Consider the following 17468-nt stretch of genomic DNA (forward strand, 5'->3'; position numbering starts at 1 on the left):
TTGTGGTTTAAAGAAAAAAAAAACTACTATTTCATATTCAAACATAAACATAAATGAGAAATGTCTCATTTATACTCTGCTGCTGGTAAAACAAGTAAATGTAAACACATTAAGGGGAATGATTTTACCTTTGAAAGAAATTCAGATTTAAATTTAAAAAAAATAAAATATGGAAATGACTGCTTATTTTTTTATTTATTTTTTTGCTAAATCTAATATACTACTAAACATTCATTTGTAACCATTTTTATTCACACATAGGTAAATCAGTATATTTTTGTATAAACCTACAAATATAAGGTTAGCTGTTTTGTGTGGAGGATTTAAGTAATTGGGGCCCATTTATCAAGATCTGCTACATGGCACATTGTGAAGGAGATTGTGTTAGGACATACCAAGCACCTAGCAGCTGTGCATTGTTCTTAGAGCTAATTTGTAGCTCTTTCTTATGTGACTAGCCAGTTGGCGATCTTACTTTTACCTTTAGTCTTTACACTATCACACTATTGTATATTTGCTTTTTCTTTCTTAGACAGAAAGAAATGTAACACATTTTTTATCACTTTTTCCAGTTAAAATTAATATAGTAAAGGAAAAAATATATCCTTTGTATTTCACAAATGTTTATTTTATTATATATATATATATATATATATATATATATATATATATATATATATATATATAATTTGTATCAATTTTTATTTGTTTATTAATAGTATGATCATATTTCCAGTTTGGTATCACTGATACCTTAAAGACTAATGCTTACTCATGGCTTAGAACTAATCTGTCTTCCCAGTTGTAAAAAATATTTCAGATGTTCCCAACCTCAAATGGGAGTCACATACATATTTCCAGGGAACATCCTTGAACAATTTACTTTGGATTTTGTAACCAGTTAAAATCCCAAGACTAGAGATACATTTGTGATTTCAAACTACCTTTTTTTTCTTACATTATTACTGAATGTTAATCTGCTACTTAACAACATGGTGGGAAAGTTTTATGGGATGGGATAATTCTTTAAAAAAGCTTTATTGGTGTAAAAGAATAAAAACATAAAGAATACAAAAAATCAGTTACAAACATTCTGGTTTTTCTTACGGTGTTAGTAATTTAACAACAATAACTGAGAGATTATTCACATCATAAGTTTATGTTCCCATCCAACAGACGTCTTTACCAAATAGCAAATTCTGAGGATGTGAGCTATAATGTAAACGTTTTTTCATTTTTCTTAAATAACCTTGAAGTGAGCATGAAGTGGGAACTAAGTAAGCTGAGATTAGTAGTAAAGATACTTAGTAAAGGTATAGAAAGGGGGGATAAGGAGCAGTATAAGAAAGGGGGAGGGAGAGGAGGGGACGAAACAAAAACATTTAAAAAAAAGGGGGGGGGGGAATGAAGGCCAGCTTCATGAAATGAGAGTATTATGAATTAGGGTCAATAAATTGGATTAGATGGTATTGTGCGATTACGGTGTCATGAACCTCAAGTTTGTGGGTTTTCAAGTAGTGATATCTCTCCATGAGGAGAATCTCATCAACCTGATAGCGCCATTCTTCTATTGTAGAGGGGTTCTGCGGTTTCTATCTGTAGGAATTAATTTCTTAGCTCCTGTGAGCATTATTAGCAGAAGGGCCAGATGGGCCTCGTTTTGTGTTTTAGGTAGGAAAAGAAATAGTAAAATTTCCGGAGTATTTGGGATCTTTGTATTTAGGATCTCCAAGATTTTTTCTAGAACACTTGGCCAAAAGTTTTCCAATCTTGGGCAGTGCCACCATATATGGAGAAGGGATCCTTCCTCTCCACATCCTCTCCATCATGAAGCGCTAAGAGATGGATATATTTTATGCAGTCTTGATGGTGTGAGATACCATCTGCAAAATAACTTGATTTGAATCTCTTGGATATTTGCTGAAACAGAGGATCTTTTTACTAGTCTAAAAGATTTTAACCATGAATGATGTCCCTTTTCCATTGAACAGTATATGATGGTAATGTTTCTGCCTCTTGTATAAGTATAACCTTGTATAGTATTGATGCTAAGTGTTTTGGGACTCTTCCCATAGTGCAGAGCTCTTAAAATGGGGTAAGCCCTCTTGCTAGTTCTAATTTATGTTTATGTCTATAAATGTAGTGTGTCATTTAATTGTAATGCAACCACGAGGAAAAAATTTCCACTTGTCTTTCAATCTACTTTGGGGTAGGATTTTCCCATTTTCTACCATCCCCTGTAGAGAGCCCTTTCCATAAGTTTGTAGGGTTTAATCTTTCGGGAGCCTAGATAATGAAAAGGAAGGTCAGGGTTTTCCAGGATTGGAGTTAGGGGAGAAAGTTTTTTAGAGATTTGTGCACTAGTAACTATTATCCTGTCCTATTTGTGAAGGATTTCCACTGTCATATGGTAGTCATTGATGTCTTTTGGTCTTTTCTGAGGTGGTATCCAAGCTAAAGTGCCTAAATTATTTAATTTAAAAATGTGTCTGTCTAGTTGGATCCACGCTTTTTGATCTGTATTATGTGACCATTCTACTATTCTCTGCATTCTACTATTCCTGTACGAGTTGAGGTCTGGGAGACCCACACCTCCTCTGTCTCTAGGTAGATACATGGTTCATTTTGGGATTCTGGGTTTGATGTTATGTATTGCTCAATTAATTCTTGTAGCTGTGCGATATTACCTGCTGGAAGCACCCATGTGGCAGTTTGAAAAATATATAATATTTGCGGCAGGATATTCATTTTTTATAATGCATACTCTTCCTAACCAGGATAAAGGTTTGTTTCTCCATGAAGAGAGATCTGAGGCAATGTTATTTTTTAGAGTAATTTAGTTATAATTATATAGTTCTGAGGGGATAGGAGTTAAATGTATCTCTAAATATTTTAATTTGTTTTTAGCTATTTTTATATTGTGGTTTTTCTGCAGTAATTGTATAATTTTGGGGTGGGTGTTTATCTTCAGGAGTTCCGACTTAGTTAAATTGAGAAGAAATTTTGAGGCTTTTCCATAGGCATTAAGCTCGTTTAGTAGCTCAGGGATTGATGTGTCAGTTTTTGTGATGGTGTAGAGAACACCATCGGCATATAAAGCCTGTTTTTATTCTGTTCACTCAATTTTATGGCAGCGGTGTAAGGGGCTCACTTTAGGGGGTAGGTAAGATAGATGGTGGCGGGGTAAGTGCTTACTTTAGGGGGTAGGTAAGGTAGATAGCGGCGGGGTAAAGGGCTCACTTTAGGGGGTAGGTAAGGTAGCTGGCAACGGTGTAGGGGGATCACATTAGGGGGTTAAACTTTTATTGTAGGTGGCGGCGGGGTCCGGTAGCGGCGGTTTAGGGGTTAAATACTTTATTAGGGATTGCGGCGGGGGATCGCGGTTGACTGGTAGATAGACATTGCGCATGCGTTAGGTGTTAGGTTTTATTTAGCAGGTAGTTTAGGAAGTTACGGGGCTCCAATAGACAGCGTAAGGCTTACTACGGCTGCATTTTGTGGCGAGGTGAAAATGGAGTAAGATTTAAGTCCTTACGCTGGTTTGGTATACCTGCCTATGGCCCAAAAAACTACGGGCGAAGGCAGAAATATATGGGCGTAACTTCTAGGTTACGCCGTATATAGGATACCAAACCAGCGCAAATTTCGGTGTCGTCGGCTTTTGCGGGCGACGCTGCATATCGGATCGAGCCCCAGATCCACAGACACTGATATAAAAATCCAGTATAAAACTGTTTAAAAACTTACTTAGAAGCTCTTAGCTTAGCTTCAATTGGGAAATAAGACACCCCCCCCCCACCCTTATTTTGCATATGAAAAGACCCTTTAAACAAACAGGAGCAAGCTGAAGAAGATAGCTGACAGTATTCTCATAAAACTTTGGGGCTTGGTTAGGAGTCTGAAAATCAGAGCAATGTTATTTAAAAATAAGCAAAATTATAAAAAAATGTTAAAAAAATCTTTATGGGCTATATAAATAGATCATCTACAAAACATTTATGAGTGTATAATGTCCCTTTAAGGGCCCTTGGTAGTTTATTATAGATTAGGGGTTTTTTTTTATTTTGAGGTGTTTTTTTTTAAAGAGGGTATTAGAATAGGAATAATTTTTATTGTTTTGGATAATTTCGTTTGTTATTTTTTGTAATGGTAGGTATTTTTATTTTTTTGTAATTTTAGTGTTTTTTATTTTTTGTAATGGTAGGGTTTTTTTATTTTTGTAATGTTAGGTTTTAGTGTAAGACAGCTTAGGTTTTACTTTTATTTCACAGTTTAGTTTGTATTTAGTTTAACTAGGTAGTTAGTAAATAGTTAATAACTATTTACTAACTAGTCTACCTAGTTAAAATAAATATAAACTTAGCTGTGAAATAAAAATAAAACCTAAGCTAGCTACAATATAACAATTAGTTATATTGCAGCTATCTTAGGTTTTATTTCACAGGTAAGTATGTATTTAGTTTTAAATAGATATTATTTAGTTAATAATTGTAACTTTAATTTAGCTCTATTTTAATTATGTTAAAGTTAGGGGGTGTTAGGGTTAGGGTTACGGTTAGGTTTAGGCGTTAATATAGTTTAATTTAGGTTGTTGCGATGTGGGGGGCTGGCGGTTTAGGGGTTAATAGGTTTATTTAGTAATAGGGATGTGGGAGGCCAGAGGTTTAGGGGTTAATACCTTTATTTAGTGGCAGCGATGTCAGGGAGTGGTGGAATAGGGGTTAATATCTTTATTATAGTGTGAGCGATGTTGGGGTGCGGGGGAATAGGGGTTAATAACTTTATTATAGCGGTGGCGATATCGTGAGCGGCAAATTAGGGGTTAATAGATTTGTTTCGTTTGCTGTGATATATCGGGAGCAGCAGATTGGGGTTAATAACAATATGTAGGTGTCGGTGATGTCGGGCGGTAGATTAGGGGTGTTTAGACTTGGGGTTTATGTTAGGGTGTTAGGTTTAAACGTCACATTTTTTCCCTATAGACATCAATGTGGCTGCATTACAGAGCTTTTCATTCTGCGCTTCAGGTGTTAGCTTTTTTCTAACACTCTCTCCCCATTGATGTCTATGGGGAAAGCGTGCACGAGCACGTCAAAGCAGCGCTTGTATTTTGTGCGGCATGGAGTTCAACGCAACCATATCGCACGCACAAGGCGGCTTTTCAAAAACTTGTAATGGCAACGCTATGGGGGTGAAATAACGCAACTTTTTGTTGCGTTCCTTTCGCGCCCTCTATAGCGCAAAACTTGTAATCTAGGTGATAGTCAACATTGCACTCCAGGAACAACCTGATTCTGTTCCATAGGAACATACAGTTAGTGATTTGTATAACTGCTGCTGACTGGCTTACCTGCTGTATCCTCATCTGAAGTGGGACAAGAAAACAACTTTTTACCAATTATTATTTTCCATGGATTTATAATAGTAGTAAAAGCCAGACATTTTTTATAAAAAAATATTACTTCTTAGTATCTCCACTAGGATAAGGCAAAGAACACCCCTTTATTTGTAAAGGAATTTTTGGAAGCCGGAAAAAAAAATAATATATTACTTCTTGCTGAAAAATATTTTGCTTCTTTGAAAGTCTGTGAAAATGTTCCTATGCAATAGCCCTGTGTTTCAGATGTTGCTGGTGTAGTATATTGTTTTTTAATTAAAATAGTTTTATAAATGTCAGCCCTTATTATAATTTGATTGTTGCAATTTTATACAAGTAACCTGATTCACTATTAGTTTAACATTCTCCTTTTTCAAACAGTACTTCTAGCTATACAGCTGTCATGTTCACTAAAGGGACGTGAAACTCCGATCATACAATTTTAAGAAAGTTGCCAATTTACTTCTATTATCAAATTTGCTTTGTTCCCATGGTATTCTTTGTTGAAGTGATTCCTAGATAGGAGTCTGGAGCAATACATGGCAGGAAATAAAGCTACCAAAACTTATGCCATATACTGCTCCAGAGATAGGCAGGCTCCTAAGCATGTGTACATGCTTGTCAACAAATGATACCAAAAGAATGAAGAAAAAATTGTAAACAGAAGTAAATTAGAAAGTTTTTTTAAAATTGCATGCTATATCTGAACCATAAAAGAAAAAGTTTGGGTTTGATATTCCTTTAAAGCAGTGGTCACAAAGTGCCAGCACTGGGGCCAAATGTGACCCTCAAGAAAGTTTAATCTGGCCCTAACTTGATTATTAGGTACATTATTAATTTGGCCCCATCAATTTGTTTAGGGTTCTAAGAGGTGTAACCAGTTGATGTTCTATATAGGCACTCACAAGATAAATATAAAGACAAGCATGCATTGTCCAGTGTAGATTCCCATTATGCACTTCTTGGATAAATGTCACTTTTTTCAGTTCCAGAATGATCTCTTCACTTTGCACTCACAAAATAAATATACACTGTGTATGTCAATTGCGGACTACAGCTCCTACCATGCACATCCAGTTTCTAGTATATCCAGGTCGAGAGCACTCACTCTGTTAAAGTGTCCAGCATGGGAGAAGGTCACTTAGCCAGTGGCCCCCGGGTACAATGAGTTTGATACCCCTGCTTTTAAGGGATAGGGAAGTCAAAATTAAAGGGACATTAAACCCAGATTTTTTCTTTCATGATTCAGATAGAGAATACCATTTTAAACAACTTTCTAATTCACTTATATAATCTAATTTGCTTCATTCTCTTGATATTCTTTCCTGAAAAGCATATCTAGATATGCTCAGTAGCTTCTGATTGGTGGCTGCACGTATTTGCCTCATGTGATTGGCTCAGATAATAGAAGTAAATTGGGATGTTCTTTAAAATTGTATTCTCTGTCTGACTCATGAAAGGAAATTTTTGGGTTTAATGTCCCTTTAAGCTTGCATGATTCAGATAGAGCAAGTACTTTTAACCCCTTAACGACCAACGACGTATGGGGTACGTCCTGCAAAAAAATGCAGTTAATGACCAAGGACGTACCCCGTACGTCGTTGGTCTTTAAAAGCCCTGGAAGCGATCCTGATCGCTTCCAGCCGCTTTCATGTTATTGCAGTGATGCCTCGATATCCTGCAATAACAGTTTTGAGCAGTCCGATTTAGAGAGAGCCACTCTGTGATCGCGGTGTTCGTTGGTGGGTGGAAGCTTATCCAGGGAGGCGGGTGGGCGGCGATCAATGGAGGAGGGGGGCAGGATAGCGTGTGGGGTGCGTGCAAGAATGCGCGCGCGTGCACGGGAGCATGTGCGTGCGCGTGCACGAGGGTGGGTGCTCGCGTGTGCGGGTGGGAACCCTACACTATGGAACAATTATAAGGACTCAGTGGGAGAGACTCAGTGGGAGAGAGGGTATAAATAAATAAAATTAGTAATCTGGGAGAGGGTTGGGGGTTGTGGGGGGGGCAGCTACACTACAGAAATAGTTTTTTTTTAATAAAAATAAACAAAAATGTTTTTAATTTCAAACTGGGTACTGGCAGACAGCTGCCAGTACCCAATATGGCGCACAATAAGGCAGGGGGGGGGGGGTTAGAGAGCTGTTTGGGGGGGATCAGGGAGGTTAAGGGGCTAAGGGGGGATCCTACATAGCAGCATATGTAAATATGCTCCAAAAAAATAATAAAAAAATAAAAGATAGCTTTTATTTTAGTACTGGCAGACTTTCTGCCAGTACTTAAGATGGCGGGGACAATTGTGGGGTTGGGGATGGAAGAGAGCTGTTTGGGAGGGATCAGGGGGTGTGATGTGTCAGGTGGGAGGCTGATCTCTACACTAAAGCTAAAATTAACCCTGCAAGCTCCCTACAAGCTACCTAATTAACCCCTTCACTGCTAGCCATAATACTCGTGTGATGCGCAGCGGCATTTAGCGGCCTTCTAATTACCAAAAAGCAACGCCAAAGCCATATATGTCTGCTATTTCTGAACAAAGGGGATCCCAGAGAAGCATTTACAACCATTTATGCCATAATTGCACAAGCTGTTTGTAAATGATTTCAGTGAGAAACCTAAAATTGTGAAAAATGTAAAGTTTTTTTTAATTTGATCGCATTTGGCGGTGAAATGGTGGCATGAAATATACCAAAATTGGCCTAGATCAATACTTGGGGTTGTCTACTACACTACACTAAAGCTAAAATTATCTCTAAAAGCTCCCTACATGCTCCATAATTAACCCCTTCACTGCTGGGCATAATACACGTGTAGTGCGCAGTGGCATTTAGCAGCCTTCTAATTACTAAAAAGCAATGTCTGCTATTTCTGAACAAAGGGGATCCCAGAGAAGAATTTACAACCATTTAAGCCATAATTGCACAAGCTGTTTGTAAATAATTTCAGTGCGAAACCAAAAGTTTGTGAAAAAATTAGTAAAAAAGTGAACGATTTTTTGTATTTAATCGCATTTGGCGGTGAAATGGTGGCATGAAATATACTAAAATGGGCCTAGATGAATACTTTGGGATGTCTACTAAAAAAAAATATATACATGTCAATGGATATTCAGAGATTCCTGAAAGATATTAGTTTTCTAATGTAACTAGCGCTAATTTTGAAAAATAATGGTTTGGAAATAGCAAAGTGCTACTTGTACTTATTGCCCTATAACTTACAAAAAAAGCAAAGAACATGTAAACATTGGGTATTTCTAAACTCAGGACAAAATTTAGAAACTATTTAGCATGGGTGTTTTTTGGTGGTTGTAGATGTGTAACAGATTTTGGGGGTCATAGTTAGAAAAAGTGTGTTTTTTTCAATTTTTTCCTCATATTTTATAATTTTTTTTATAGTAAATAAGATATGATGAAAATAATGGTATCTTTAGAAAGTCCATTTAATGGCGAGAAAAACGGTATATAATATGTGTGGGTACAGTAAATGAGTAAGAGGAAAATTACAGCTAAACACAAACACCGCAGAAATGTAAAAATAGCCTTGGTCCCAAACGGACAGAAAATGGAAAAGTGCTGTGGTCAATAAGGGGTTAAAACACTTTTTTTTTCTTTTTCTTTTCTTTTTATTGAGGTTTTATTCAAGGCAAACAAATGGTAATTGTCAAGATACACAATGAAGAAAAAGAAGTTGTTACAAGGTAGACTGCTTAAACAAATCAAAATAAAAAAAAGACATTGCGATTAAATGCCAAAATACAATTTCCAAATAAACAATAATTGCTGTTCAAGCTATACACCCACCATGTAATTTAAGCGGCCACTATTGGACCACATAGAGATGTAATATACAAAACATAAAGTGGGCAAACATCAGTGCTAGGGGGCCACTCATGGACCCCAGATGAAGAACCTCCTTTTTACTTTTTGGTACTATAATATTATAAATAATCATGAAACAAGAAACAAACCCCCGCCTGTTCTCTCTACAAACAAAACATTAATAACAATATTCCTGCTTTAGGTAACCTTATCATTGATTTGGAGAACCCCTTAAATTATGTATATATATATATACACATATAAAAAAAATAAAAAAAAATAGAAGTGATAGAAAGACAAATAGCCAATAGAGGGTATACTATCCCATGTATCTACTCCAATAGAACATCTGATACATTACACATTTACAGTATAAACAGTCTAAACTGTGCACTAGGAGCTGGGAAACTCAGGGGTTTGGCAAAAATAATTTCTCCCCATAGAGGATTGTAGGTGAAACAATTAAGGCAGACATTTTTTACAGCCTAACTGACAAGTGATAAACTACAGCATCAAATAGGCAGCAATATAAAGGTAGTTCAGTCTAAGGTGATTGGGATGTTAAAACAAGGGATGAGTAGTAATAGGCACATAAACATCATTAACTTTAATATATAACCTACCGTTGAGGATACAGAAAAACTATGGTATATAGTGTTAAAATGTTTAGCAGTTTTGTTACAATACTTCCCTCACTAGTATATAGAAAAGCAGAAAGCAAATCCAGTACAAATACAGTCCAGATTTAAAGGTATACTTTGTACTCTGTCTTGCTTCTCATGAAGACTACTTATATAACGGCAATATATTTTAAGATGATAGTATTGAATCAGGACCAGCCTGTATAGAAAGCACTGTCTATTGATTGTAAAGGAAAAGTTCATATAGGGCAACAGAGATACCTCCAATCTTCATCCAGGGAAACAGTGACAAAGGAGTCTAGTATATATCTAGAGGCTTCTAATAAATGGCTAATGACTTATGTATGCAGAGGTGAAAGACACAGCTAAAAAGGCTAAAGGCCAAAAACATATCGTCTGCCCAATGTCAAGCAAAGCTGTACAGTCTTTATACACATTTTCAACATTTATCAGCTGTGGGGATAAACAACTTTTAAAACACTTTTAAATTCTTTTTTATTTTTAATTGTGCTTCATTCTCTTGGAATCCCTTGTTGAAAAAGAACACGCACATATCCTACACTAGTGGGAACTAGCTGTTGATTGGTGCCTGCACACATTTATCTCTTGTGATTGGCTAACTAGATGTGTTCATCTAGCTGCCAGTAGTGCAATGCTGTTCCTTCAGCAAATGATAAAAAGAGAATGAAGCAAATGTAAAAATTTAAGTAAATTGGATTTTTTTTATTTTGTATGTTCTATCCAAATCATGAAAGACATTTTTGGGGTTTCCTGTCAGTTTTACCCATTAAATATCATTTTGAGCAATAAGGTTGTTAATCTAATTTCTAATTCTTCAAACAAGTCATTGCACTCAAAACGTAACATATGATCATATTTTATATGTAGGCATTTGTTGTTTGATTTTTTAAAGTTAAAAAAAATACAGAATATGTTTGTGGGTCTACTGAGTTTATGTAGACACATATCTATCATGTACAGTTGTATCCCAAGATGCAAGAGGAAGTATATGCCCCCCTGGAATTTTGCTCCTGATATCTAAGCATAAGCACCAATTAGATTAAGTCTTTGGTGCAAGTTAGCCATAGGTTTAAAATCATGAGTTGCACATAAGTACAACTAACTCTCTTTTGTTACTGATATTATTATGTTTGGGGGGGGGGGGTTTAACCCCTCCGCGTAGTAGAACCTTCACCAATAATAAAATAATAAAAATGAGTAAACTTGTATAAATCACAACAGAAGTGAAACAAACAATAATAAAAAGTGATGTAGCACTGTGTAAAGATATCGAGTCCCAGAATCTTTCAGTCACTTTATAAAGCTATGACTTAGTAAAAATGCTCATGTATAAATCGTCCAAGTAAAGATGAAACAGGAAACATCAGGTAAGTAAAAACATTTATTAAACCTCTAGGTAACTCGGGTATAACAAGACACAAGAAATGAATCACACACTGAAATGCCAAACTGCTGAAAGCAAAGGCGTTTGCGATAAAACCAGCTGTGTTCAAGTTCAAAGTCCCAGCCCTCCAAGTGACATCAGAGTCCCAATCCTCCAATCCAACGTACGTTTCACCAGTCACAACCAGCTTTTTTTTGCCCAATAATGCTCTTCCAGGGCATCACGTTACTGTAACCTTTGCTTCTGGCTTACAGAAATTGCTTCTGCAATTCTCCTTTGGCAAAGCTTTAAATAAAATGTAATAGTACAGGTACAAATCCCCAAATCTGGAATTCCAAAATCCAAATGTTTTTAATCATAATTTTTTTTTTTTTAAATAAAATGATCAAAATTGTTTCCCTGTCTGTAAGTCACAAATTTCTCTGTCTTTGTCTTTGGTTTGTTTTTTGTGATTTAAAATGCAAATAGTCTATATTTATTTAAAACAATAAATATTTACTTTATGATTACAGTACTGTGCTATCTATCTGATGGTACTATGTATACAGAAGTATTAAACATGATATAAAACTACCTTTAGGTTGCATGTACATGCTGTATTATGACATGTAAATATTACCTAAATGGCATAAGATATTGTTGCTTATACTTGGGGGTATATTTACCAAGCAGCGGATGCTGCAATCTACCCCTGAAGTTTCCAGCTCACCGGAAACTTAAGTTAAGACACAGCAGTCTTAAGACCGCTGCTCCTTACGATGATTGACACCCCCTGCTAGCGGCCAATTGGCCGCGAAAGTGCAGGGGGCGGCATTGCACAAGCATTTCACCAGAATGTTAAATGCCAACAGTGTATACTGTCAGCATTTAGCGTTGCCGGGCGGACATGATTCGCTGGAGCGAATCATGTCCGCCCGGCATTTGATAAATGTACCCCTTGGTCTCATCCACTCTCCAAGTTGTTCCATTTTACAGATGCAAATATTCCAAAATGCAAACTATTCCAAAATCCAAATCTTTTATAGTTCCAAGCAGTTTGGATAAAGGGTTTTCTACATGTCATTTTTTTTTTCTATGTTTAAAGGGACACTATACCCAAATGTTTTCTTTCATGATTCAGATAGAGCATGACATTTTAAGCACCTTTCTTATTTACTCCTATTATCAAATTTTCTTTATTCTCTTGGTATCTTTATTTTAAATGCAAGAATTTAAGTTTAGATGCCGGCCCATTTTTGGTGAACAACCTGGATTGTCCTTGCTGATTGGTGGATAAATTCATCCACCAATAAAAAAGTGTTGTCCAGAGTTCTGAAAGCCAAAAAAAGCTTAGATGCCTTCTTTTTCAAATAAAGATAGCAAGAAAACAAAGAAAAATTGATAATAGGAGTAAATTAGAAAGTTGCATGCTCTATCTGAATCACGAAAGAAAAAATTTGGTTTCAGTGTCCCTTTAAGACTGAGTTTGGTTAAACATTGAAGTAAAAAATAAAGTGTTATTTAATTCTTCTATCAATATCTACATAATAAGAATGCTTGCAATAAACATTAGAGAATATGTTTTTGATTAATGTTTCTAAAAATAAATAACTAATTAATCAAATTTAAAACAAGGGGGGAAAAAACATAGTTGCACAAAAAAAGATACAAGTGAAATTTAAGATTTAAGATTGTTTTTCATGTATTAGATTTTTTTTCTGGAAGCATCTACTATATCCATGACAGCAAAGGCACACTGCAGTGCCAGTCTCCATGGGTGAAGATATTACTATACCTCCGCAGGGGAGCCAGTATTTCAGATTAGATTGGTTAACACTGCAGATGCAACATGCTGATTTACTAAACTCACAAAATCTGTGTATGAGAAATAATTACATCACTGGATTTTTGTTTTTTTTTCTCAATAATAGCATCTATTAAAAAAAATCAGATAGAAAATAGTTTACTTAAGATAAATGTGAAATAAAAGATGTCCCAGCTTTTTAATGATGAATATGCGCATTACTAGTATTTGAAAATGTACAGTGTGTTTTTTGCAAGAGTATTATGGAACAATTTGTTCTTCAGTTCTATATCTTTTTTCTTTTTTTTTTGTATTTTCTTTTTGTAAATTTTCATTGAGCACAAATGGTCAAAAGCTTTAAAGTTGAAATAAAATAACTTTATATATGATTGTTTAATTACATTTTTGTGTCACTTTGCATCACGTCTTTTGTCTCTGGCTGTGCCTTATTAAAATGTCTAGTTGCTAGTGTGGTACTCATATTGAATGCAAGTCAACCCCTCCTTACCTTGCCAATGACAGGGATATCAACAGAACCCCAGGTTTCTGCTCCCCAGTGAACCAAGCCTGAGGCAAAAATCAGCTATAATCATTCCAGCAACTGGAAATAAAAAAGAATGTTAACAGCAGACGCTAATCCAACATACAATTAAGTTATATTATTAAACCTTTCACATTTAGCAGCATTTAAATTACATTTAATGCAATATGTGAAGTCTATTGGCAGTAGCAGATATAATACAGAATTGTGGGGCCATTAAAGAACAATAGCCTTCTGAAACAATGACTCAAAGCTACATTAACTGTAAATCACATGCTGCAATATCCACTAAAATTCATATTGTAATTGACAAGTGAATTTATCAATGTATAGTTATGTGCACAGTGAATATACCAGAGATTGGCTTAACAATAGCTTTTATTAGGTATTTTTCCTAAATAGACTTAGCTGAAGATAAGGCAGTTTGAAGCATTTCCCTATCTACCAATCTTTTTTTTCTTAATCTTCCATTTTGCTTCTTTTCTCTTGCTGTTTTTTCTCTATGGCCTTAACAGCTTTATATTTTCCCTGAAATGCCTTCCAGTAACTGCTTTGACTACAGCAACAAGAGCTGGTTCAGTAATCATAAGGGATATTTTTTTTTTTTAAGAAGAGAAAAATCCCCAAAGGAATTTTGTTTCCAGTTATAAATGTTTCATTTAACTCATGTCTAAATTGAGAAATATATTTCAACAAAGATTCTAAATTAATCAGAAATGAGTTATTGCTGTGAAACAAAATTCTGTAAGAACGTATAAATATTTTTCTATTTACAAATGTATAGCAGATGCTAAAGTAATATGTTTTAAAACACAATTTCCTTCCAAATCAATTACACCTACAATACAAGAAGCAGTCCCCAAAGGAACAATAAAAGTTATGGTAAGTAATAAGGGATGTTAAAAAAATAAGTCAAATTATGTCAAATAATTCATATTAAAGCTGTCTTGTGCAGTATTTCATTGGTATGAGGAAGTCCAAGTTTCAAATGGATTTTAAAGCAAATGATGAGGCATTATTTTCATATGTGTACCCAGAATCCCTTGTTCAAGAGAAAACACTATTACAGAAGCATTTTGTGTGGAAAAAGTGCCTTTTTACATTGAATGTGAATCTGCTAAAGAGCAAAAAGCTAAGATGGCTGCCATACAGAACATTTCCCAGAATCCAGTTAGAACAAAAGGTAAATATTAATGTTTTATTTAAATGCTAGAGTAACAACCAGCTGCATAACTTATATTTTAAATGATTAATTTAATTGAAACATATTTTAAAGGACAATTATTTCTCTATTCTTAAACTTTGATATAAAATGAAAGTATAGTCATGTATTAACAATGTATTTCTTTGCTTTGTGGAGAGAAGGGGTTATTTTTCATTGTGAATATTTATGTTAACATTATTTTATTACCAGTACTTCACAATTTTGCACTACTTCAAAATTCAAACATAACTGAAAATTATTGCTACTTATTTTATGCAATGTATAGAAAACAATATGTGTGTTCAGAAAGTATTAGCAACCAGAAAACAAGTGATTGATGCTAATCCTTTCATTATGTGCTGCACAGGTAAAGGATAATCCACTTGCTTTCATGCACAGTATGATTACTGTGAATCTTAACATGTTCTGTTAGTCATGCAAGAGACTGATTGGCGCTGCATGTAATTGGTTTTATCGAGCCTTTAATGTGCCATAGATAATTCATTGTACAGTGAAACAGTGGAATTTTAGATATAATTTCTGTGCTCTACACCTCAAGTGAATACAGAATGACAGCCATGTGTTCTTTTACACTCCTTTACAAAGCACTTTATTGTTTTTAATATTTATGACATGGAGAATGCTTCATGAAAAACATTATTTAAAATAAAAATTTTAAAGGGACATTCCAGTCAAGACAATAAATGCACATCAACGATACACTTGCATTAGAAGAACATTCTAGCATTAGCTTCTAGTAAAAGCTATCACTGTATAGATAGAAACAAATGGGGTAGATTACGCGTGGAGCACTAATTATTGCTCCCGCTTGCTTGCTAACTGTGCTCGATTTTGGCTTTTTGCATGTGTCAGATACTGTGTGTATTACAAGTGGAAAGTAAAAAGTTTTACTCTTGCGTGCTAATACAAAGCCCACAAAAAAAAATGAAGTGATAATATCGCAATTGCTTTAACCTATTCTCCCATAGACTTCAATGTAGCACGAAAACCCAATCACATTGAGTGCCCTAACCCTACATATAAATATTAATATTTCACATTCCAATGTTCTTCGCATACGAGAATATGTTCTATTTATTAATAAATACATAATTCTGCATATATTTGATGGTATTTCTATACAATATATAACTATATATATATATATATATATAAAACAACAATATTTTAAATTTGGGGGATATATATATATATATATATATATATATATATCATCATAAAAAGAACATATTTCCTATGTGAAAAACATAGGAATGTAAAATATGTGTTTTGAGCAAAAGTGTTTCTCAATTTAGATCATAATGGGATTTTAAACCTAAATTTAAAACCTAAATGTAGCCACCAATCAGCAAGTGCTATCCAGGGCCTAAACCAAAAATTGGTCTGCTCCTAAGCTTTCATTGTTGCTTTTTCAAATAAAGATACCAAGTTAACGATGAAAAATTGATAATAAGAGTAAATTATAAAGTTGCTTAAGATTGTATGCTCTATTCAAATCATGAAATAAATAATTTGGGTTTAGTATCCCTTTAACGCGGTCGGGTTAGTCCACATGAAAACTTAGTATTCTTAAAGGGATAGTAAACACCATTTTTTTCATTATTCAAATAGAGCATGCAATTTAAAGCTTAAAATTGCATGCTCTATTTGAATAATGAAAGAAAAAAATTCTGTTTACTATCCTTTTAAGAATACTACGAAGAAAAATTGTTAATAGCAATAAATTAGAAAGTTGCTTAAAACTCAATGATCTATCTGAATTTGGGTTTCATATCCCTTTAAGGCACATACCTGAAATATTACATGTAAACGTAAATAGAAATATATATATATATATATATATATATATATACAGTATATATATATATATATATTACAAATTATTAAACATACTGTATAATATTCTAAATAATCCATAGAATATATTTATATATTTTACCATATGTTTAATCATTTTTACAAATATATTTTATATATTTTTTAAATATTTTACACATAAAAAAATAATAACAAATATTAAAATGTATTAAACATACTGTAAAATATTCTAACTGATCCATAAAATATATCTATATATTTTACAGTATGTTTAATCATTTTTAATATTTTTTATAATTTTTTACAAATATTTTATATGTAAAATTTTAATAATGCACCTGAAGAATATTACGTTTTCATGTCCTCTAACCGCGTTTAGATCTAAATCGGGAAAACGATGTGCAAAAAGCATATATTACATTCCTATGTTCTTCACATAGAAAATAATGTACTTTTTCTTATGAAATATATATATATATATATATATATATATGATACTGTTCATGTAAAATACATATCTTTACCTATATATATGCAGGTATTTGTATATACACATACAGTACTGTGCAAAAGTCTTAGGACACCATTAGATTTGTTGTTTTATCAAAGTTTTAATGACTATCCATATTTATTTTTAGGGCTCTTTATTCAGATGCAAAAAGAAAATACAGGAAATATGTACACAACATATAAAAAAACAAATTTCAGAACAAAATTGCTTCTTCTTCAGGTAAAGTCAGTATTTAGTGTGACCTCCCTTGGCACATCTTGAACTCTTTTGGGGAGACTGTCTTGAAGTTTTCTGAAGAAATCTTCTAAAATATATTATACCAGGCATCTTTCAGCACGTCCCAGAGTTCTTC

Source organism: Bombina bombina, chromosome 1, assembly GCF_027579735.1.
Source record: "Bombina bombina isolate aBomBom1 chromosome 1, aBomBom1.pri, whole genome shotgun sequence".
NCBI lineage: Eukaryota > Metazoa > Chordata > Amphibia > Anura > Bombinatoridae > Bombina > Bombina bombina.